The 23,747-nt window shown below is 45.7% G+C and overlaps 1 protein-coding gene across 13 annotated transcripts in view; it reads left to right on the top strand.

Moving 5' to 3' along the window:
* The first annotated feature begins 12,427 nt into the window (after positions 1–12,427).
* Positions 12,428–23,747, top strand: part of SYTL2 (synaptotagmin like 2) — a 61,636-nt gene continuing 50,316 nt past the window's right edge. For 4 of the 13 annotated variants that reach the window (XM_068930619.1, XM_068930620.1, XM_068930613.1 and 1 more), the window contains exon 1: positions 12,428–12,600. The gene's annotated coding sequence lies outside the window, so the exon portion shown is untranslated. Of the gene's footprint in view, positions 12,704–13,760; positions 13,956–16,623; positions 16,708–17,168; positions 17,308–19,503; positions 19,649–21,961; positions 22,183–23,747 lie in introns of those variants that run through there. The other 9 variants (XM_068930621.1, XM_068930610.1, XM_068930612.1 and 6 more) reach the window with 8 other exon arrangements.

Below are 23,747 nucleotides of genomic sequence, written 5' to 3'. Positions count from 1 at the left end.
ACCACCCGCAGCCGCAGGAACTGCCCTGATGATGCAGTGGAGAGCAGCGAGGCTGCTCTGGAACCTCTCGCGGTAGGTAACCTGACCGGCACGCTTCTGTGCCCTCCTTGGCCGAGGATCCTGCGGAGTGAAAGCGAGGGGTAGGGCATCGTCCTGTTTGTTAGCCAGGCACTTGCAAATCCACATGGAGAAGCCTCCCAGTGTGCTTTGCTCGGTCCGTCTCATTTCCCTCACTGTGAGCAGCTGCAAGAGTTGTTGTTCCTGATCTTTGAGGCTGTGGCACAAGTCAGAGATGCAGACAGGGAATTCCTGGCAGGCAGGCGGGCGAGCGGGGCAAGTGGTGGGGAAAGCTCTTCTTTCCAGCCGGTTGCGTGTGAGGGCATTTCTTCTTAGGTGACGTGTGCCATCTCTGAGCTGGTGTCGGCCATGCGGACCCCGGAAACTGTGCCGTTCTTGCTCCCACGGTTACTTCCAATGCTCATGAAGCAGATCAGTGACACTCTTGGAAAGGAGATGCCGTCACCCCCAGGAAGAGCGCAAGAGGAGCTGGTCCTGGTGGCCTGTGGGGAAGACAGCCGGCCTTGCAGGTGGGTGATGAGCGGAACGGGCAGAGACGCAGGGGGCTGGCTTTAGCTTGTATCACCAGGTCATGTTTGTTCTTGGCCTGCAGGGAACTTTTGGTGTGCCCTGCTTCCTCACTGTGGAGACAGATTGCTGTGGTGGTTCTAACCTCCGTTCTTCTCGCGGAGAAACGGAGGCTGCTAGGTGCGAAGAGGGTCCCTAGTTGGCACCACTGACTTCTCCAGCGTGGCCTCTGCCCTGTACAGGCTAGGCTTCAGAATGTCACTGCTTTCCCTTTGTGCTGCTCAGCACAACCTGTGTTTGACTCAAGCCTCTGTCACAGAGAACCTGCAGGGTCCTGGGACTTCCTTCCCAGGCATCCCCTCTTGCCTTGGGAATTCTCGCAAAGGTTAATGTCCCCCTCAATGGAAAAAGCAGGGCTTTTGCCAGGAGGCCTCTCTGTCTGTCTCTAGCTCCTAGCTCTTGGCTCCGGTTGGGTGTTTCTCCCCTTGCTTACAAGGCTGCGAGGTGTCTTTTGTGCCCTAGCATGAGCTCAGTGTGCTCTGGGAAAAGTAAAGTAGTGTGAAGAAAACCTTGTGTGGTGTGGCACCGCCCAAGAAAAGCTGCAGTTGAAATGAAGGAGGTCTGGCAAGCGGCCCTCTCCTGTTGCTCCCTTCTTGGTGTAGTCTGTGTGCTGGCCAGGGAGCTCTGCTCTTTCATCTAGTCTCGGTTTGGTTCTGCCTTTTGCCTGCTTTCTTACCTTTCTTCCTTGGGCACCATTTGTTGGATGGTCTCATTTGCTTGTGGAAAGGCTTTTGAATCAAAAGTCCGCAGGTTGGTTTGGTCTGAGGGACGCAGAAGCATTTCTGCCTGCCCAGGCACAACCTGAGGCAGCTGCCTGGACTTTGCCCGAGTCGAGCCATGTGGCAGCACGGGAGCATGGGGCAGGACATCCTCCCAGGCCTTCCAGTCTGATAGCACCTCTGGTTGCTGTGCGTTCTAGGAGAGAGGCTTCTGGGCTCCAAGGACAGGCTTTCTGGCCGGAGCACGTCTCATAATTGACAACGCTTTTCCACAGGAAGCCAGAAACAAATTTCTCTGTGTCCAGGCAGTGGCCACAAAAGGTTTTCCAGTGCAGCTTGGGATGCCAGCTTTTTGGTGAAGCCTGAGAGACTCTGCTCATGGGAATGGTAGAGAACAAAGTACTGCTCGGTCTTCTGTGACGGATTTCTTCCTCTGCAGCTGGGCAGGGCCTCCTGTTCCCCTAGGACTGCTCTGTTCAAGGAACCGAGAAGTGGCGGTGCAACTGCAGAATGGCCGTTCTTGCCCATTACTATCCATTTCCTCAAGTTGGTGGGGGAGGGAAGGAGGGAGCGCAGTGCGCATCTTTTGCATGGAATGGTATTCTGGTAATGTGCATGCTCCTCAAGGGTCAGAGCAAAGAGATGCTGACTGCGGTCTGCAGGCAGTTCCCTCCAAGGGATGGTTAGAAGAACCCTCAGGTTGTAGCGTCAAAGCAGTGCCGGTCTCTGTTTTTCCCGATGTGTTCAGTGAGCTTGGGGACATGCAAGTGGAGGACCGTGCCCGTGCCAGCTTGCTGTTAGCTTGGCACGCTTCGGGATTATGAGGTGTGCTTTCAGGGGGGGAAGGATACTTTGTGTATCATTCAGTGGGGCTTCGAAGAAGATAGCGAGCACCTCAGGAAGTGGCTGAGCGTCTTTAGTTGTGATCACGACACAGTCTCAAGGGCTCTGCTTCCAACTGTTTGTTTCCACCAGGCTTTCCATCAGAGCGCTAGATGCTGTGCTCTGCAAGTGCATTGATGAGAGATGGATGAGGGTTCTCGGGAAGCAGAGAACGTGGGCTTTCCTGGAAAACCCCCAGGCTTCCCAGGAGGGCACGTGTCTCCTGACTAGGTAAGAGCCTCATGAAGGTCTCCCTTCCCTCCTGGGGGGTGACTCTAAGCCAGTAAGAGGCTGACTGGGAACCTCTGCGGCGTGTCTGCCTGGGGAGGCTGTGCTGAGTTGCTGAGGAGGACTCTGTGCATCACAGCAGCTGACTGTTGGGAGTTCATGGGCTGTTGCCTCACTGTCTTCTTGTGCTGTGCGTGCAGTGTCCTGCTCCGAGCTGGCGTAATCACACGGGTTCTTGTAAACGCTGTCTTCCCGTGGCTGGACTCGCCCTCAGCAGACTTGAGGACCATGGCAACGGCCTTCTTCGCTGAGGTAAGGCAGAAGGTGGGAAAGGAAGGGCTGAGGGCGGCTGTCTTTGGAAACGGGCTGCCTGGGCCACGTCTTTCTGCAGGACGATCCTGGCAGAACGTGTCATGTTGCCCTTTTCTAGCTGATGAAGCACCCAGTGCTTGAGGAAAGGAAGCTGCTTCGGCCTGTCCTCTCTGCCTTAGTGGACAAAACCCTGGACACCAGCAGCGCTGTCCGCCAGATGGCGGTGAGAGGCCTGGGAAACCTGGCCAGCGGAGCCCCAGAGGAGGTGAGAATGCGACTGCTGCTCACTAAAGGCCACCCCTAGCGAGAAAGGTCCTGGTAAAGAGCTGCACAAGGCTCAGCAAAGAAACTGGCCGGAGCAGCAGAAAGGGAAAGGCTGGTGTTTCTTGAGAGCGTGCTGCTCCGTCCTAGGGCATCGCTCTGGCTGCAAAGGTATCTTGTGAGGCCGAGCGTGTAGGCTTGGGCTAAGGCGTGCTCTGGAATGGTTTCGAGCAAGTTCTGCTCTTGGGAGAAACGGTAAAGAAGAGATGCTAGAGGGATGAACGCTGAGAAGCTCTTGTATGTCTTCTGCTTTGACAGCTGAGGAAGCATCAGGAGGCCATTGTGGAGGTGCTACTGAGGGCCACCAAGGACGCCACCGCCCCGCAGATCATAGGGGAGAGCTTGTCAGCGCTGGCCAAAGTGGTGGCGGAGTTGAAAGAGAAGGGCCTTGGTGTCTCCTTCAGGGACATTGCCCTGTGTACAAAGACTTTCTTTGATGCTGTAAGTGCAGAGCAGTAGGTAACGCTTGTCGCAGCAGTCTTGGCAAGCTCACCTGACGGGGGCAAGCAGACATGAGGACTGCTTGGGTTCAGGGAAGAAGGGTCATTCCTGGCAAAGGCTGAAGAGGAAGGATGAGACATGGGGTGAGGTCTCCTGATCCCCAGTGCCACACACAGGTAGTCAGAGGTCCTAGGCAGCAAGCTGATGGTTGGGGTTTCTTGGTTGCAGGATGAGGCAGTCCTTCGCTCCTCTGCCTTCACCTTGTATGGAATGCTGGCCTCCTCCGCCAAGAGGAAACGGCGCTCTTTTCTCAGCCAAGAGCTCCAAACTACTTGGGTCAGAATTCTGCTCCACCTGCGCGACCCTGACCCTGGAGTTTACAATGTAAGAGCCACACTTCACTTCTTTCTCCATGAGGGGAGCGATGCGGGGCGAGAGCAGAGCAGGCCTGCCCTTCCTGCCGCTCTCTACATAGCTGCGCGTTCCCCCAGCATGTCCTTGCTCTTGCAGTCTTTTCCCTCTCCTCTCTGAAAACTGCTTTGAGTGCAACACCTCCTCTTCTGGAAAGACAGCAGTAGTGCTCAGCTCAGTGAGTTGCCGTGCAAGGCGTCTGGCTCTGCCTGGGGAGGGCTGAGCTGGAGCCACTCTCCTTTTCAGGCCTGCTGCAGCACTTTCCTGCTGTGCACTCCATTGCTGGGCCTGCGGAGGGTCCAGACGCACGTTGCCCTGAACGCGGGGAAGAGTGCGGAAGAGCTCCAGGAAAGTGTCTGCAGTCACCTGGTAAGTAAGCTGCGGCCCAGGGTAAGAGTGACGGGCGGCCGTGGCTTTCCCCGGCCCAGAGCCCGGGAGCACGGAGTGCCCTTCAGAGAAGTGGCAGAGCAGCATCTAGCCTGGCGGTGCTGGGAAGGGTCAGCGCCTTGCAGGCACCAGCTCTTTTCCTTAGCTCCTGGTTCGGCCACTCTCCTTGCCCAGGGCCAATGGAAGGGCCTTTTGAGTCGAAGGACTCCTTTTCCTCTCTTTTCCCCTAGGCCAGGAACGTCCCCGAGCTGCTGGAAAGCGTCTATGACACCCTCAGGACCTACTTCTGGAGCTCGTGCTGGGGCATGCGGACTGCGGCCGTCAAACTAACCGGTGCGAGACAAAGCTGCAGGTCTCTTAACTGCTCCTCCCTCCAGGAGGCAGCAGAGAGGCAGCCACGTCCACTTGCTCTGCAAAGGGGTGGGAGTAGCCACCTGTCTGACTCGAGGGTGGCAGCAGGAGGAGGAAGGAGGAAAGGGCTGTCAAGTGCCTGAAGTCTCTGTAGGGAACGCACGGTGCAATTAGTGCTGCAGATGAGGCTTAGCGCCCGCCACACACATTTCTCAGCTCTGCTTCAGGCCTCTCCCTAGCAACTGAAGCGTAGACGGGACCCTGCTGGTTTGATAGCTGCAACGTTCCTGTGCTCCCCAAAGCGCATCACCAACGTGCGAGGCGACTCAGAGACTAGGCTGGGAATTAGGCCTGCCCTGGGAAGTGTAGCCATGTTTACGTATCTGCCTTTCGTGAGCAGGTGTTATCCTGGAAAACGCAGGTGCCCGGTGGCTGAGAGAGCAGGATATGAGTTCTCTAAGTAGAGGTAGGTTCCAATGGCCCCGCCTGCACTCCGCTCGCTCCTTGTCTGGGGAAAGACGTCACCACCTCCTGCTACCCTGCGCTGCCCCTTCTCTTTGGTATCCGGCCCCAAACCTTGGCCGGGGAGTGACTTTATCTCGGGTGAATATGGACGTGGAGCTCTTGCCTCCCCAGACAGATGAGTTCCTGCTAAACTAAGGATATCTTTTGGGTAGCAGCACACTTGGGAAAAGGGGTCAGACTCTTGAGGAATTAGCCCTCTGCACACGTTTGGCGAAGTGCGTGGCAGACTCCTAAGGGAGGGACCGTGGGTCCCAGGGGAGAATTTCTCTTGCTGGATGTGAGCAGAAGGCTGAAGGTTTGCAGAGACAGGGTGCAAAGCCAGCTGTTCACGTCCTACCCTTCCCAGCCTGCCCCAGGAGCAAGGCCAGGGAGGGCTTTCCAGCTTTCTCAAGGGATGCTCTTCTCAGAGAGCCAGGGAAGGCCCAGCCAGTCTGTCCGGGGCTTGCACAGTCCCTGATGCGTCTGCCTGTGTTCTTTCAGCTCTCCAGTTGCTGCAGGAAGACCAGCATGCCAGCGTGCAGCAGGCAGCAGCTCAGGTCCTCGGAGACAACTGGCCAGAGCTGAGCCACGTTCAGACCACCTAGGAGGTCGTCAGGGACTAGAGCACCTCTCAGTGGAGAAAGTGAGGATTGGGAAGGCCGGACAGGCAAGGAAAGGGCAGCCAGTCCATAGATATTTGGTTGTCTGTGTTACCATGGGGCCAATGCTATTAACTGACCAAAATAAAGTATTACCTGTTGAACAGAAGCTCATATTGTGCTTTCTTGGGGCTGAGGACCTCTTGGTAAGCCAAAGGCCAATGCAGGGCTGTTGTGGTGTTTGCGTACTTGCTGTTCTTTCAGTGTGTTTGAGCTTTGTCTGGTATCCCAAGGTGTCTGCATTGCTGATCCATGGGTATTTAGTTGTAACATGAAACTCTTGCAAAAAATTGTAGATGATGAACTACATTAGGGTGCATTTTCTGAAGGTTTTGGTCCCTTGCTTCCTTTGTTTGGTCCTTGTTGTAGGCCTTGCTGAAGTCCAGGTGAAAAACATTTCTGTTACTTCCATCATCCTTTGAACTATTCATCTGACGATAGAAGGCAGGCACACCTGCCCTGGGAAAGCTGCCCTGCTGCACAGGCCTGCTGTCCCTTTGAAGGGAATATAACACTGTTAGACATTGCAGAATTATCTTTATATATTATGAGAACTTGTCTGATTATCTGTTTTAAGGCAGAAGGGAAATGATCGCCTTTGTATCTTTTATACCCAAAATAGAAATTGGGACCCTTAACCGTTTGAATTACATCAAACACAGCTTTTTTATGTTTTTATATATAAATAGTATAACTTACACTTTCAGTTTAGAAAAAAAGGTCTATTATGTTGCTTTGGGGCATTTGTAAAATAACAAAATATTAGCAAGAAAAAAAGGAAGTAAGTTTTACAAGAGGAAGACCACATGCTTATTTTCTTTGTCGCTTAACTCCTAAGGTAACAAAATGGTGAATCTCTTTATTGTCAGATATGTGTTAAGAATTAACACAGAAAACTGGTTTGGATGGAACCATAACAGCAGAGGGCCTGTCCTTCCTGTGGGGAATGACTGTGAGGTAATACTGCTCCCCCTGTTTTGTGACATGAAGACTACATATGTGGCTTTATTTCCCTTTTCCCTTCCCCTAGTAACTCTTAGGGAGAATAATAAAAAAAACATTTAGTTTTACTGCTGTACACTTCAATCTTTAAACCATATTTTTTTAACACCCTAAACCTTCTATAGTGAAAGCTAACGCCAGAGAGAGTTTGGAGATTTCTGTGCAAAGTGTCAAAATCATTTCTGGTTATTTCATGGCACTCATTTTGGCTCCACAACATTACAGAAAACAAACTCGCCTGTTCACATGCATGACAGGATACAGGACAGTTCTCTCAGACTACATCTGCATACGGAAAACACCAGATTTTGCCAGGAAATGGGGCTCCAGAGTGCAAGAGAGGAAGCATACATAACTAGCCAGAAAATTTCTGTAATTCAACAAACAGACATCTAAAACCAGGTGAATTCTAGTTTTAATGATAAAAGGACTAATTAGTTAAATATGAGTCACTACTCCCCATCAACTGCAATATCAGCAAATATCTTGGTTAGTTCTTGGGGGGGGGGGGGGGGGAACTACAGTTTATTCATGCAGTCCTTTTCACCTCCTAAGTCATTAGGCAGCAAATTAAGGCTTCATGTTTTGCTGTCAGTTGGACAAACAACAGCAGTCTCTAGCAATGCTAGATACTAAGTCAAATTTAAGGACTCAGGAGTGGCAGCCAGGCTTATGTTTGCTCTGCCTATGAGTGAAAGGGCAGGCAAAACTATCAGGCCGCATCTGTGCGTACTTGCTCTTTAAAACAATCTCTATTATGATCATTATTTTCAAGATAATCTCTTCCTTACCACAGGGAGCTCCATATACAGCTAAGTTACCCACACTACCCATTTCCTTTTATAGTTTACACCTATGGTATATATTTCCTTGTTATATTTAAAAAGAGCTTATACAGGATTTGTAACATATTTTCGAAGAGTTACTTTTTAAAAATGCAAAGAAATGCCTTCAGTTGTTTAGATGACAAAGGATTTTCCCCTCCTATGTGACATGACCCAACACAGAGGTCAGAAGTAGTACTCCCATATACTCAGCATATAGAAAAAATCATATTCCAGCATTGTCCTTCCATATGATTACAACTGGATAAAATGCTTCATCCACAGATGAGGATAAATCAGGGTGAACTCCATATTGCAATGGATGCAACGGATGCACATTGTCAGGGCAAAGTGGCTTTCAGAAGATTCTCATATAAAATTTAACAGCTGAAACTTGCAGGTTTTCCATTGATTTTTTTTTAAATTCCATTTAAAAACAATCTATGATCGAAAATTAAAAATTAATTTAATATTGAAATTTCAAGACAAATTACATTTTCTCACATTTTTTCCTATTGTTCTTTTCTGCAGAGAAAAAAAAAAAGTGAATCATGCATGTTAGGGGCTGCTGAATCCAGCAGCCTGACAGTCAGGGCTGCCACAGCTTCTCTGTTCCCAGGTCCAACAAGGAGCGAGGCTGAGCACGTATTCCCAATAGACACACACAAACATGTGTATACCATACTCATACACACACGTAGGTCACATAGAACACCACCGACAGAAATACTTAGCGTTCACGCAAAGACAAGCGGCACCAACAGCCTCATCCTATTGCCCTCTCTAGCTAATTAGGATGAAGGCCTTTAGGAAGAAATATATACTTACATACAGCGTGGGTCCTTCTGGTAACGGGGCTGAGACAGTCTATCCAGCAGCTTGCCCCTCGACTGCCAGTCTCCCAGTAGGTGCCACCTGGACATGAGCCCCCATGGCCTGCAGCCCCACTCCAGCTCCTGGTGCAGACCCCCATACTCCCATACATGCATGCACACACTCCCACCCCCACAGGTACATTATGGATCTCCCAACAGCTGGACTTAGACACTCAGACCATCCGGTAGCTGGCTTATGGATCCCAGGTCTCCCCAGTGGCAATACATACTCACACCAGCACACCACTTCAGTGGCCCTGGCTAAAATCTCCACTGTGCACTCCACAGCTTGGACTTACCAGGCTGTTTGGAGATAGCTGTGAGGGTACGGCACAACCAGTAGGTCCTAATGGCCTTGAGCAGCCTCACCTGGGGCCTCTATCCATACCCTCTGCCCATGGGCCTAGGACCCCCATTTCAGCTCAGCCCTAGGCATTCAGTCTCTGCCTAAGTTATCTTGTAGGTGTGCCTGTGTCCAGCTCCCTCACAGCTGTGCCTGGTCATGGATCCTGTTCATCTGGACCCTAACCTGTGGACTCACTTCCTAGCTTGACCTTGGTCCTGCCTCATCACTGTGGACTTGCTCAGCTATCACTGGGCTGATTCTGATCCTTACTTGCAGATTGACTTCCCGGCTTGATCTTGGACATGCCTCATTGCCATGAACTTGCTTGATGATCTGGACTCTCACTTCATCCCAGCTGCCAGCCCCAGGCCTGCTCTGCCTGCCTTGCTTTGGGGCTGTGGGACAGGGTCCTGACTGGTAAGGTCCCAGCTCAGTTGGCCCCATTATCCCCCTCAGCTCCCAACTCCCTGTCCCTAAGGGAGAAGCCAGGTCTCACTTGAAATACTCCATTGCACAAGGTAGACATGTCCTACCTATGGTTGGAACAGGCCAGAAGACTCAGTTTCTGTTTAATGCTGTAGAGGAAAAAGAGCAAACTGAAGGAAGCAGAGCAAGGGGTGATGTGGTCAAAACCACCAGCCAGGGAAATGATGACTACAGCAAAGAAATTAGTGACAGATGAGCTGTGATTAATGTTAGTTCACAAAAGGGAGGAGCTGAGTATTCAAAGGAGATTGAGAATCTATCTAGAAGGAGAGCCACAGCAATTGGTTGTATTTGCTTCACTGAAAGCTATTCTCTGTTAATATCTGCTATTCTATAATCGCACCAAAGCACTCATTTGTTTTTCCTTTAAGTGGAGAATAATTGCAGGGAGAAGACGGGATGACTTCCTATATGCTTTGGATAATGGGTAGAGAAAAAGACATGCTGAATTAGGGGTAAAAGGAGAAAGAAGAAAGGTGATCCACTTTCAAAATCTGATAAGAATGCTACTACATAAATGTACCTGCATTTTTTTTTCTAAAGATGTCTTTGGCACTTTGTGTTACATAGCCATCAAAAACATGCTTGTATCTCTTCAGTGCACTTAAGAATTCTGGGACTGTGTACAAGGAAGACCACGAGAAGGGTCGGAGGCAAAGAAGATGGGATAAATAATGTTATATAACCCTTTCCTCAAGAGCACAGGTCTATCACTCCTGTGGTAATTTTGATCCTCTCAGTACCACCTTAAGAGAGCTCAGGCTCAATTCACACCAAAAGCAGCCACTCCGTGCTTGCACAACAAACCAGACTCTTCATATCTACTACACCTGGACAGAGCAACCCTGGGAACAGGCTCTATACTAGTTGTAGGTTCTTTCCATCTGGAGTTACTAAGGGATCAGTCTGAGCGTCCTTGCCATTCACATCATTCAAGTGTTTTTAGTTTGTTCGTTATTGCAAACACTCAAGCCACAAACTGGCAACAGCATGCTGCACCAGAGAAACTTCTGGTTTGAGCTGGGACAAGTGTTTTCACATTTTGTAAGCACCTGTGTACCTAAGCAGTCCCACAGATTTCGCCTGAGTCTGTCTGAAGAACTGTTCACTAAAATAGCCACAGAAGAGAACGGATATGTATTTTAACTGATACAGCACACACCCTGTACACTGTTTTGCAGCTTCATGACCACTGTCACTTTGTTGCTGTAACTATGCTGTATGCCTCTGCCACTCTGATCTTCCTAGCAGCGATAGCAGAACATAAATAGTTTGTTCCCTAAGCGTTATGTCCAAACCTTTGATTTAAGGGGGAGTTGGTTTGGGTAGTGGTACACTGCGCCCGCCAGTTCCAACTCCATCCAGCAGAGGCCAGATGCACACACACTTTGCAGCCTGTATCGAGTATCTGGTCTAAAAAGTCTCAATCTTACGGCTACCTTCCTTTTTTGTTCTTTGGGACTGCTGTGAGAGAAAACACAGTGAGAAATATTTAATGAAATAGGAAAATACATTTCATGCACCAAGAGTGCCAAAAGGGCCTCCACTTCTATTTAATGTACTATCCTATGTTTCTTGTTCTGCACCTATCAGGAGTACAGCGTGGGTTTGAACAGCTTAGTACACTGCATTAAGCTGAATAAACAGGAAATGTGGATAAGAAGCACTTGAATGAAAATCATTACAGTGAGTAACAGTTTTAAGCTTTCCTAAGTTCTCTGATTCACTCTGATCCACGTGAACTGAAAAGAAACTTTATTAAAACCCAGAATTTTATTGGATAATGCAGAAGGCATACTGTAGTCCCCATTTTTTAGGCAAGGAAGAGCCACATGTACAATTTATGGGGTTAAAAATGCAAGTAATTTAGTAAATCTTGCTAAAAAACATCACATATACTAAATTTTCTCTAAAAAGCAGTTCATTATTTCACCATATACAAGTTTAAGCAGCAGGTGAAATGGAGTAGTTTGTGATAGGTAGGAAGTCAGCGCTGACGATCTAGGATTTCTGGAGTGAATTGATTCAAACCATGCACACAATGGGTGAGTCATGAGACTTAACTCCCACAAGTGGAAAACAGAGCACACCCACTGAGTAAACCCAGAGGGAGGCATATTTGGGCAGGCAGTTTGCAGGCTGTTTTTACAAGGCAGACCAGGCTACACTCCTGGGCACTCCACTTGTGAGATCTTTGATGTGCCAGAAACCAGAACTAAAATGCAATACAAATGTCTTGAGAAGAACATGCATAATGTGCAAACGCCATCATGAAAACTCTCCAAATCACGAGGAGCCAGGGCTGTTACCCTCAACGAGAGGGACTCCGGCTTCAGAAATAACCCTGTTCCCCTGGCTACTGAATAAGGCATAATTCAAAGGAAAGATCCTCCTGAATTACTCCTGAAATATCCTGCCCACATCAGTGCACGTGTATGTTGTGCCAATGTTTAAATACAGATAAAGGCGCATAGAGCAGCTTCCTGGACAGACGGCTGAAACCTCTGTTATCATTGCTTGCATCTTTACTGCAAATAGGCGTGTTTTCACACATCTTAGGTTATCCTAAGTAATAGGTAGAGCCCAGAGGAAGTGAAACGCTGCTCATTTTACCTCAAGGCAACTAGTCCAGCCTAAATTCCCTGTGTGGGCTTTAGGTGAAGTACCCACTTTTGGCTAGGGAGGTAGGATGCTGTTGCCACCAGGCTCTGCCTCAGCAGTGCCCTCCCCAGTCAGCCCCCCCCCCCCTCCCCCAAAAGTCCTCCACATTTATTGAACCAAAGTTGGAGGCTCACCACGATGCCCCCTGGTGCCCCCCAAAACCCACTTTCCGCCTCTCCCAGGTGGGAGACGAACAGCAGCGTGGCCGTGGTGGCCGCTGTGGAAGCCCCATCGGGAACGGTTACTGCCCTGGCGGGGCTCGCTCTGCCGACCGAGCAAGAGGATTTAACGATGAAACCCTCAGTTTAAGGAGTGGAGGTCGAACGCCGTTTCCGCCTCACCACACAGAGGACGAGGCTGACCCCGCCAAAACGACGGCGGGACGGCGAAGGTGAGGGGAGAGCGGAGGGCGGGCCCGCTCTGAGAGACGCGGCGCCGCCATTGGCCCAACGGCCGCGGGGGCCGGGACCGCCTCGCCCGCCCCACCGCCGCCTCCGCCGCCTCCTCAGAGGAGCGCGTTGGCGGGCAGCGGCGCTGAGGTGGGAGGTGAGGGGAGAGCCGGGCTGCTCGGGACGGCTGAAATGGCCGCTCCACACACGCCGTGGGGTGGGCGGGGAGGAGAGGGGCGGCTCCGTCCTGTCGCGCTGAGGTGAAGCCGGCGCGCGGCGCGGGGGGAGGGGGGGGATGCTTCGCTAATGCGCCGGTTTGTGCCTCCGTCTGTGAGCAAAAATGCCCGTTTTTAGGACGGGCAGTGCAGCGTGAGGGGCTCTCAAATTTGGGGGCGCGTTGTCAAGCGGCGAGGCGAGTGTTTCTGACCTTTCTCACAGCTGTAAGGGGAGGGGAGGGGGATTAAAGCGTTCTTAACGGGGCGATGTGAAAGAAACTCGGTTTTCTGTGGTGAAAAAGGACGTCGAAGTGCTGTGGCAGATCATACGCGGGTGCCAGGCAGTTAAGAGAGGGTGCGGCGGCGCGTCAAAGCTCCGGGCGTTTAAACGCGTTTGGCAGCCGGCGTTTTTTCCCCTTTCTTCCCCACCCTCCCCTGCTCGCGGTTAGTGTTTTATGCCCCTTCCTAGAAGAACAGGGGGTGGTCGCCTCTGTTTTCTGACATTATTTTGAGGGATTAAGGCTTAACTCTGGTTTTGCTAGGCATCCTTCTGATTTATTCTGCATCTTTCTTTCCTCCTTGTTCGGTGGGACTATTTGTGTTTCACCGGGCATCTTTTTCCTGCCTGCGCTATAAGCTTTTGCTCTTATGTCATTGATTTTAGTATTTGCACCTGGTTTCCTGTGCGCTGTTCGGGCAAGCGTTACTACAAGTTTCTGTCTGCCCGTTTGCAGTTAGGTATTATTGGAATATTTACGTGTGGCTATGTTACAGAATGCTGCTAGTATTTTATAGTGTACTATTACAATACAAAATGTTACAAAATGTTTATATGCAGTCACTGGTCAGTGAGCTTATATCTGGGTTTAAGGCACGCGTATACTAATTATCTTTCTCAGTCGGCTTTTATGTATCGGTGCGGCAGGCCTCTGCTTTGGCTAAAAAGCATATCCTTGAATTTTTTGGCAACTGTCACTAAACCCATCTCATGTTAAGGAAATATTCGTCCAGCATCTCTTGCAGTCCAGAATAACGCATAATCAGCTTCACTGTTGGGCTTTTAAAGTTTAGTGAAACAGATGATTGTGTTCTTGTTCTCCAGTGCTGACAAAGGCCAGAATAAACAGTGCTGCTGAATCAATCACCCGTTATCCCCCACAATCAGTGTTAGAAAGTGAATCTTTCTTTCCTCGAAAGCACTGGGCAGAGACCATGGACAGATCTATGTTCTGAAGGAGACTCCTGTAACTCTGAAGGAAGCACTTGCCAGGTTCCCAGGCAGCAGTGCTGCTCCAGCGTAAGTACTTGGACAAAACCTTTGATGCTAGTGCAGAAGACAGAGTATTAGGCATTGCATCTAGCAGCAAAGATTAGGAAGGAAGCTAAACAGTGGGATGAAGTCAAAGGAGTTAATTTTTTTCTACCTTGTATTGAGTTTCCTGCGCTCAGACAGAAAGGAATCTGCTTTGCCAATGCTGAATAGAATAAAGGTACCAAATACTTTCTTTTACATAAAACTGACTTCATACAAACAAACCTACTAAGAAAACATTATTTGCAGGGAAGCTTAAAAGTGATTCTTAGTCACTCAGTAGGAAAAAATATTCAATTTTATTTTTCTCTAATCAGAAGTGATGGTTCTGTGCTATGGAAGTCAGTCTTCAGTTCATTTAATAGCAATTTATTTTGCAGTATAATAAAGAATTTGTTGTTCTGCACAGCAAGTGCTCTTCATCTGAAATGGCTGACTGAGAGATAACTACTGAAAGCGACAGGTAACCTTCTTGTGCTCAAAGTCCACCAGATGTTGCATTTAAAGTCAACTTATTTAACTGAATTTAAAGAAGTTGCTAAGTTCAGTTTTCCAGTGCTAGAACATGGAAATACTGCTGTATGCCAAGCAGATGTAGTGTCTGCTGCATTAGCATTCTCCAATTCTTTAGCTTACTGGGGCATTAAGTAACTTATGGCTGATTTTTAGCAGACCTTTTCGTGCTTCATTCTTGTGGTAGGGAGTCATTCAAATTCACCTGGGCACAGCAACTGGCTTTGCCAGATTCTTACTTCATTGTATAAGGTTTCCTTGCTGTATGTGACTTGACTGTTTATTGCATTGAGCGTGTCTGTGGGAAGGGATATAGTGTGTGTAGAACTTAGCGTATAGTAGAACTAGAAAGGAGCACTTCCTCCACCCCCTTCTTATTTTATAGCTCTTTATCTGGGTGATCATGCCAAACTATTTTTGAACTGTATCCTGCTCGGCACCCTGTGCACTTGCACTGAATGAACAAACTACTTGACCGAAATTATTTTCCTCCAGCTAGTTACAGAATTTATACCACAGAAGAAAAGGAATATAAATGTCAATTTCTTTTCCTCCTCTCTCCCAATCAAGTAAATTCTGTGTTCATATTTGTGTATATGTATATGTGTGTGTATACACATATATAGATGTGTATGTCTGTATATATGGATGTGTATATACATACACATACATATATGTATACCTTACCTTCTATTTATACCTTTCCTGCCTCTCTCTCACTCTCTTGTTCTTTCATTCTCTCTCTCTCTCTCTCTCTCCCTCTCTAAAAGGGAAAGCAGAATAAGCAGAACTCTGCTTATTTGCAGAGTAACTAGCAGAACAACGTCCTAAAGTCATTACTAGATGCTTTTGTTCTACAGAAGGATCAAACTGACCAATAGTAAACTTAGATGAAATTGTCGGCCCAGTGTTATTAAGAACCTGATTTTGACTGGCTGCTAAGTGGACAGTGATTTACTTCTGTACAGACATGATGGACTAGAGTAAGACTTTAGTCCATCTCAGCCATGTAACTGGAGCTCCAGAAATAGGTCAGGGTATTCTAGAATTCTTGTATTGGAAACAGTTTTAGACCCTCAGCTTTTAAATCTTAAAAGCTCTCCCCGGGCTTTTCTGCTCTATTAAATTTAAATGGGCCACATGCTTCAAAAAACAGCCTTGAAAACAGCACATCAGTTATGAAGAATTAAGGGTGATGTCCAAAAGAGCTATGTAATTGTACTTTAGGTGCCTTATCAAAATGTGTATGTGTCTATCCTAGATAGAAATCTGTCAAACAACCCTAAGCAGTGAGCTCTTGACATTCTTGTCCTGCTCACACAAAAGTGTCACTGCCTTTGCTGAGCCGGGTTTGCAGGTCGCCTGTATCCCACTTAGGTGCACAGATGAGTAGGTAGCACTTTGAGTTGTGTTGCTTTTATTTTTGAAGCCTTAGAAAGCCAGGAATATAGCCAGGAATGCAAAGCTGCCTGGACAGAAGGGAAGTAAGGAGAGGGATCTTGGTTTGTAACATGGTGGCCTGACTGAGAGAGGGTAGATTTGGGTTCTTGTTTCTGCTTTGCAGGGCTGTGAGATAAGCTCAGACTAATGATCGGTCTGTGAGATGGGTGACTTGATCTTTGGGGGTACAGATGTAGGAAGGGTTAGAAGTAAGCCCAGTGAAACCTCCTGAGACTGCTGCTTAGGTTACGAGTAGAGGGAGGTAAGTTTTAATCCTCCCGGGCTAAAGAGGTTTCTGGGGGCTCTTGTTTTGGCCACTTTCTGGGTGTGTGCTGTAGCCTCTACACAAAAATGAGCTAATACTTTGCATAGCTGTCTTCTAAAGGAATGAGCCACTCCTGAAAAGTTAAATACCTGTGTTCAGGAACAGGCTTTATACTATGAACCCTAGCCTCACAAGTTCCAAACTCCTGATCTTGGTGCCAGTATCTGAGAAACAATTTCAGTCACAACCTTTCTCTCCCTTTCCTTCCCATTCCCCTACTATTAAATGGACTTTATATGGCAAATCTCTTTCGTACGGTGCAGTTTGACATTACACCTTATGCAGTGCAACTGTAGGCTGCTATTGAAACTGACTGTTCCCTGCTCTTCGCTTCATGTGTAACAACTGGATTTTGCTCTCACCCTACCCTTCTAGGTTTCTTGTATAACAGGGCCAGCTGTGTGCCTGGAACCAGCTACCAGGTATTTAGGTGCTTGAGTGCTCTGTTTGGATCTGGCCGTAAGTATTCAATGAAACATGTATCAGTCAGGGAAAAGACTAGGTTTTATGTGATATAGCCTAGCCCAGTAGTGCAAACAATCTTATGAGTGAAGTTTTCATGGCTGACAGACTTCCTGTTATTCTTGCAATTTAATATCACATTAAGGAAGGCTGATGCTGCTGCTTGCTGGTTTCAGCTTCTTGACCAGAATGAGCCTGCTAACAGGTAGAATATTCACGTTATGAGGACATCAGGCAAAACATTATTGAGCACTGAAGGATGAGTGATCTTCCTCTTGATAGGGAGCTCTAGTAAGCTTTCTAAGCACGTATATTAAAAAACCCCAAACCCTAAGAACTTCATTGCAAAACTTAAGTTAATCTTGATCACTGAGATGAGACCTGATTCTGACTGTGTTCTATTTGCAGACTATGAGCTACTTTTTTTCTTTAGCATTTTGATTTTGACTTCTCTATAAACTGAAGTGCTCTTTCACCCAATTTTCTCCTTAATTCACTTATTGCTTCTATGACTGCAGGACTTCTAAAGAATATTCTTTCTCTTCTGGCACCTGATTTCTGCTGATAATTGAATTCTATGTGAAGTCCTGTTTTCAGGTAGGTGTATGCCTCAATTACTGTAGCAAGGATGACATTAATTGACGTGAGCTTTCTTGATAATCTTCAGATTACATCAGTTATTAGGTGGGGTAATTTTATTATTTAAAAAAAAAAAATACAGGAGTGAGCGTCCAAGATCTGTGGTTACTCAGTCATCTTATGAGAAAGGACAGCCAAAGGACTTGGTTCATTTACTGGCTCTTTACACACAGTAGTCATCAGTTAGCAGAACTGTAGTTACAGTAACAAGGACAGTGGCCACAATGGAAAAGTAGGGGGCCTGCAGTAACAAATTGAGTGTTGCAGATGAGTAAGGGATGATTTTACTTACCACAGCTCCTTGCTACACAGTTAATCATGTCTGAGAATGCGGAGTGGCCATTGGCAACATTCTGCATGATCTCAATTTCGTATTGGGCTAAAAGTAAAGCCACTCTGGTAAAGCTGTGAGATGAAAGGCCTCCCTCAGGGGAGGCAAAGATGGCATAAATCCTCCCAGTTTCGTAGTTTTGCACTCAGCCTGTATCACAAGTTATATTGTGAATCGTGCTGCAGAGGAATTGTGCTATGACCCACAACCAAAGCTTTTGGCTGACACTGCTTTAAGGCAGTTCTAACTGATGCATAAGACAGGCAGCCTATCACCCTAGGGTTCCTAATTTTGCAAATATAGTGGGGGGAAAATGAGTGGTACAGGGATAGTATGTGTCCTGGCTCAACTAGGCACCTCCAAAGCTGATTGTTTCAACTCAGATGAGGAATTACAGTGGGGACCCTTAAAGTCACGGGGATGCAACAGATACTGACTACTGAGTTGTCATAGTAACAGGGTAAAATCATTGCAAAAATCATGTGGACAGGCTTTGTAATGAACCTTTTGCGCTCTCTGCTTAAGAGGTTTTTGGGATTGAAGCTGCCCTACAAAATGTCTTACTGTCAGTTCTACTGAACGAGCATTAGTCAAGTGAGTATTCGAATGCAAATCTATGTGTTATTGGTGACATGAATTTCCTTGTATCTGAGCGTGTAACACTGTTAACCCCTTAGTAAAGCCCTCTTGTGAGAAAGCCATCTATATTAGCAAAAGGTTTGGACTACACTGTGACTGTGTAAACTGCTGCTCAGTATTCTCAGCTAGATAATCTTTCATATATAAAAACAAAGATGCAGGAAGTGTCTCACTTCCCAGCAACCTCTGACAGGAATCACTTGTTAATCAGCTGCACTGTTTTGCACGCTTTCATTCTTGAGTGCTACAATTTTCAGAATAGACTCCTAGATGGAAAGGACCAAAGTGCTTGCTAATATCAGCAGAGCAGGGAAGCAGAGAAGTGGAGTAATTCTACTGAAGTCTCCAATACCTGAACTTGTAAACTCTTCTACATTAGGAACATTGTAACTTTATGATTTATTTAAGGCTAAAATTTGCTAAACCTGAAGAGCAACAGCAGTTCTTCTATCAATTCCACAATGCTATTCTTTGACCATCTTTATCAAGGGAATTAATATGGAAAACGCATCCTACAACTCCAGCAAGGCTACTTTAGTTTTTTGAGTTTTGGTTTTGTTTTTCCTTTGTGGAAATATTTTAGGCACCTCTAGTGCATGCAAGTTTGTTTTATTTGACTTCTGCCAAAAAACTATGCTTGTTAGCCTGGTGCAGGCAATCGTAGACCTCAAACTAGAATGAGACTACTTGTTTTGAAGAAGGGGACACGGGAAGAAAAGGAAAGGGATTAGGCTGTTCCTGATTATATCTAAATCCTCTCTGTGGGATGCAGAGGTGAGAGGAAGAGCCAGTGTGCTTTTCACTCTGCAGTAAACGGTTGTGAGAGAGAAAGGAGGTGCTGTTGACCCCTTTTCACTTTCTTCCTTACTCAATCTGTACTTTTAAGATGGATGGCAAGCCTACAGAAAAAGAGGTCGTCCTCTCTTTCTGAAGACAGAAAGGAAGATGAAAGGAAGCCACTGACATCTTAACAAAACCTTTTTAAGGGCTTCATCAATGATCTGCCTTATGAGATCCATTTTTTGGGGGGTCAATCTTTTGTCTGTTTCCTGTGCAGTTTCCTTGCTGGGATTTGAATCTGTCTTGTAGTTATATTGGGGAAAAAGCTTAGAATGAGATAGTATTTTAAAAAGTTAGTAAATGTGGAAATGCTTCAGATCATTTATTTAAATCTGTTTTCAAAGCAAGACATAAAAACACCCTCTCAAGCTGGACCTTGCGTAGGTCAGCTGACGTGAAGAATGAGAAAGTGGCAGTGGAAGCTTGAATCTTGTAAGCTGACCACTCTCTGAAGCTTCTGGAGGGAGACCCTTTCCTCTGTAAGGGGAGGTGAGAATAATTTTTACACAATAGACAGTGCTCTGCCTTCAGAGATGCAGGGGACTGAGCCATCTTCAACTTTGTATTTAAAGTCCCTTAACCTGGGAATATATTCTCCATATTGTGGTGGTTGTTGATTTAAAAAAATAGAAGAACCAAGTTTTTGCAAACGAACTGCGTTATTAATTCAAATAATCTGAAAGTGCTAATGGTATTATGTGCAAGGAAATAAAATGAGAATTGGAGAGCCTCAGGACATATAGTGAGATATGCTGTTGTTGTTGATGATGTTATTTTGCTGGAATCCTTATTCTTAAAGTAATCTTGAAGATGCTAAGTATAGAGTTAAATAGTTTTTTGCATAGTTTTATGCCTATGCCAATGTAAAATAAATGGCATGATGCCTATAGTTGGTGTGATAAAGAATGGTCACAAGGAAAAGTACAGTTATGATTTCCTCTTTTAGGTATATTTCTCTTTAATTTATGAACATCTTTTTCCTGAGACCGTATCCTTTTAAAAGCACTCATCTAATGATTATATACCATAGTGGGTGTAGAGACTGACACTCTTAGGCGTTGCTGCCAAGTAATATGTAAGCCCTATGAAAGAAATGGCAACCTGCCAAACTTTATTAGACAGATTATACCAAAATAAATTGTTCTTTCCTCCTCCCATTTGCAGTTGTTAACTTTCATTTTCTTCTTCTAGTTATTAACATTTTGCCCTCTGAAAACAGTACACTTGCCTGTTTAGTTTCAAAGTTATGAAAGTCTTGATTTCTTACCAAGCGGCAGTAAAACTAAATCACTGTATGACCAGCAAAGCAGATATTCCTGGAGAAGGGTGGAATTTTTCTAAAACGCTTGCATTAGTCTAGCTTCATTTCCCTCAAAACAGATATCAAATGCCCTGGAATATTCCAATTCATAATGTGAAACTTTTTCTTCCAGCTGACTGAAGATCATTGTATAATGCTATCGGTAAGAATTTGTTAAGATTGCAGCCATTTTACAGGTTAAAAACAGCAGGCATCATCTTGGTACCAGTGAGCAAGAGTAAGGCTTGTTGTGCATCATTTTTTTTTTTTTTTTCCCCTCCGTTGTGGCTGTTTCGAGGAGCCGTCCAGTACTATAATTGCAGATAACTTTCCCTTAACTGTGCTGTGAGTAAAGGAGATATGTAGGTTTATTACTGGACTGAAACAAAGCATTTTTCTGTTTGTAAGAGCAACTTCAGTATTGCCTGACCATAAATATCCCCCAATTCTGCAATGGTCCCTGTTCTATAACCATCCTGCCATTCACAACTAGCTAAAAAAGAATTTCTCTACCTTCCGTTGACTAAACATACATGCTGACAAATACTGTTCTCTAAGGTAATCTCTGGGACTATTGGAAATATAATATGCTGTGTATAGGTAGCTTTTATCGTTCTGAAAATGCTGTGATAACAGCTCTTGAAGATACAGTAGCAGATGGACTGGCTACAGATATACCTCTTTTACTGGATGATTCCTCTTCCTTTCTGCCCCTTCAAGAGTAAAAATGGCAACAGGCCTGCTTGGTTTCTAAGTTCAGACCCCTACAATTGCAGGCAACCACATTATAAACTCTCAAATGATGACTGAAGTCCCCCTTGGAAGTTACTAGGTTTTCAGTCTCCATTGCTCAAACTGAAATCTGTTACATGTCCTCAGTCTTCTGATCTTCTGCACAAATATATTCATGGCTGGCTTAGACTATTTGTGCTTTTGCCAACACTGGCATTTAGCTTAATTAGCTCTTCTCCCTCCATGAGATTTGCCTCTCATGTATTTATACAGAAATTATGTTCTGTAAGCTTGGGACAGTGTTGAGGTATCTGTAATTGTGTTGCATAAATTCAGTGGAGAATAAAATTTGTTCGGAGAAGCATGCAGTTTCTGCAGGACTGTAGCTTTTCTGTCTCCTTGTCAGAGGTACTGGTAATGCCTAATCAGACCTCCCAGAGTGAGAGGGGCCAATTCTGTAAAGCTTTCATTACACCTGAAGTTCTCATTTGGCTTCCTTGCTTCAAGAAGAAAAAAGATTACTACTTCCCAGGCGTGGAAGCTAAGGACAAACTTAGTTACCTCTCTTCTGAGAATAATGAGTTTCTCTGCAGAGGCAAACTGTTATACTGCACACTTCTATTTATCTATGTTCCTTAGCTTCCTATTACCTTAGGTCTTGACTTCTAACTCATCCTGGCTGCTAGTGCTGATATGTTGCAGCACTGAAGCAATAACGTTAGGAAGATGTATAGCTTTCAAATGCATAAAACCAAACCCTCTTATTTTTAAGAGCCGATGGGTTACTTGTAATTGAACTTTTATGACGTGAACATGCATGCAGATGAGAGTTGCTCATCGGCCAGGCCCACAGGGTAATTGTTCATTCAGTTGGAAGGAGTTGGCACAAATATGGATGCAAAACTAGTCAGAAGTGTAGCATTGGCTGTGACCTTCTTCCTCTTATTAGAAGGTGTTGGCTGGGAGAAAGATTCTTCTGAATAAAACTCTGGTAAGCCTAGCTCTGCTGTATGAGGAGCACTTGAAAAATAATCTTATATTGTAAATTTAGACATTACTAGGCTGATACATTGCAAAAGGAGGTCGAGTTGACTTGGATGAAACAGCTGGCTGGAGTTTTGCTGTTCAGTCTCTGATCCTGTTGATGAACTTAATCTGTCAGTCATGTCAAACAAGTCTAGCCTCTTGCCTCTCCCTCGTTACATCCCATATGTAAAATATGCCCACTGAGTAAAAACTTAAAAATCTAAGCTGTGATTATGATACCTCATAATATGGTACCTCTTAATGTTTGGAACACAGTATTAGAATTACAATTCCCTTTTTGTATTTAGGAGAAGGCAGTAGGGGGAAAACCAGAGCTCTGTGTAGAGCAAACAGCGTAGTTTGTGAACGAGGTCTTTTCTTTTTTGACTTGATTGTGCTCTAGAAAAATCTAAAGTCTTAAATAAATGAATTAAGAAGCATAACTGCCTGAGTAGTTTTTGAGAAATCCTATAAGAAAAATGTTTTGGATGGTGGCTGGGCCTAAAGCACTCAGGAGTTGAGTGCCTTATGAGTGGAAAAAAACTCCATTTTTGTTTCTTTTATTGCCAAACTGTAGAAGCTTTGATGCATGAATTACATAAAACATAATTTCAGACTTCTATTTATAACAAGGATGAGAAAACTTTAATGAAAGGGAAGTTCTTCATGCAGCTTCATTTCAATTTAAGATTTAAGAAAAAATTCATGATAAATATCCCAAGACTCACAAATGTTGCTCTGCAACATAAGGTGACAGGTTTTTCCCAGGAACCAGTCAGTATGGTATTTCTGTCTGTTTCCATGATTTAGTCAGTCTGGATTAGTCAGTGTGGGTCTTTGAGTCTTATTTGACACTTAAGGTCTCAAAACTTTTTCTGAAAAGGAAAACTTCCCATTGAGCTTCTAGTGGTTCCGAAAGAAATATTAAGACCACTCAGTTATTTTTGGCATGTATGCAAACTTTAAGAGAAAATATTTGTCAAAAAAGGAGAGCAAATTAATTCAAATTGGGGTTGAGGGGGATTTGGAGTAGAGGAGGTTTTGATTTTTGAAATTTGGCCTTAGATCTATGACAAATACTGTCCTCTCAGCTAGCAGTTTTCCCCTTCTGTGCTTGGAATCAGTGTTTGCAGTCTTTTTGCAGAAAGTCAGTCTTGCGCTAACTTGTATCGGCAGGTCTTACAAGCCTGGCCAAGTACACCACACAGAGAAAAGGTTTTCTTCTTGTTTATGCTGAGACTAAAAACTACTCTAGTTTGTTTGTAACTGGCATGGTGCCAATGACTAAAGATTTGTTATCATAGGGAAATGTGATACAGAGTTTGCGCTATATAGATGACACAAATCAAAGAAGAAAAAATCTGATTATTGCTAGTTTCTTTTAACTTCTTATCCAGTGAGCTCAGGGGCCAATTTTTCAAGTACTCGGACATGCCTTAACTGAAGCATCACGTTGTTCACTTTAAAAAGGAACCTAGAAGGGTCTCAGCTGCACTGCTTAATTCTGGGAAGGTTTTTTGTCATAAACTA

Source organism: Struthio camelus, chromosome 1 (assembly GCF_040807025.1).
Source record: "Struthio camelus isolate bStrCam1 chromosome 1, bStrCam1.hap1, whole genome shotgun sequence".
NCBI lineage: Eukaryota > Metazoa > Chordata > Aves > Struthioniformes > Struthionidae > Struthio > Struthio camelus.
The sequence above is the reverse complement of the archived record's forward strand: the minus strand, read 5'-3'. Positions and strand labels throughout refer to the sequence as shown.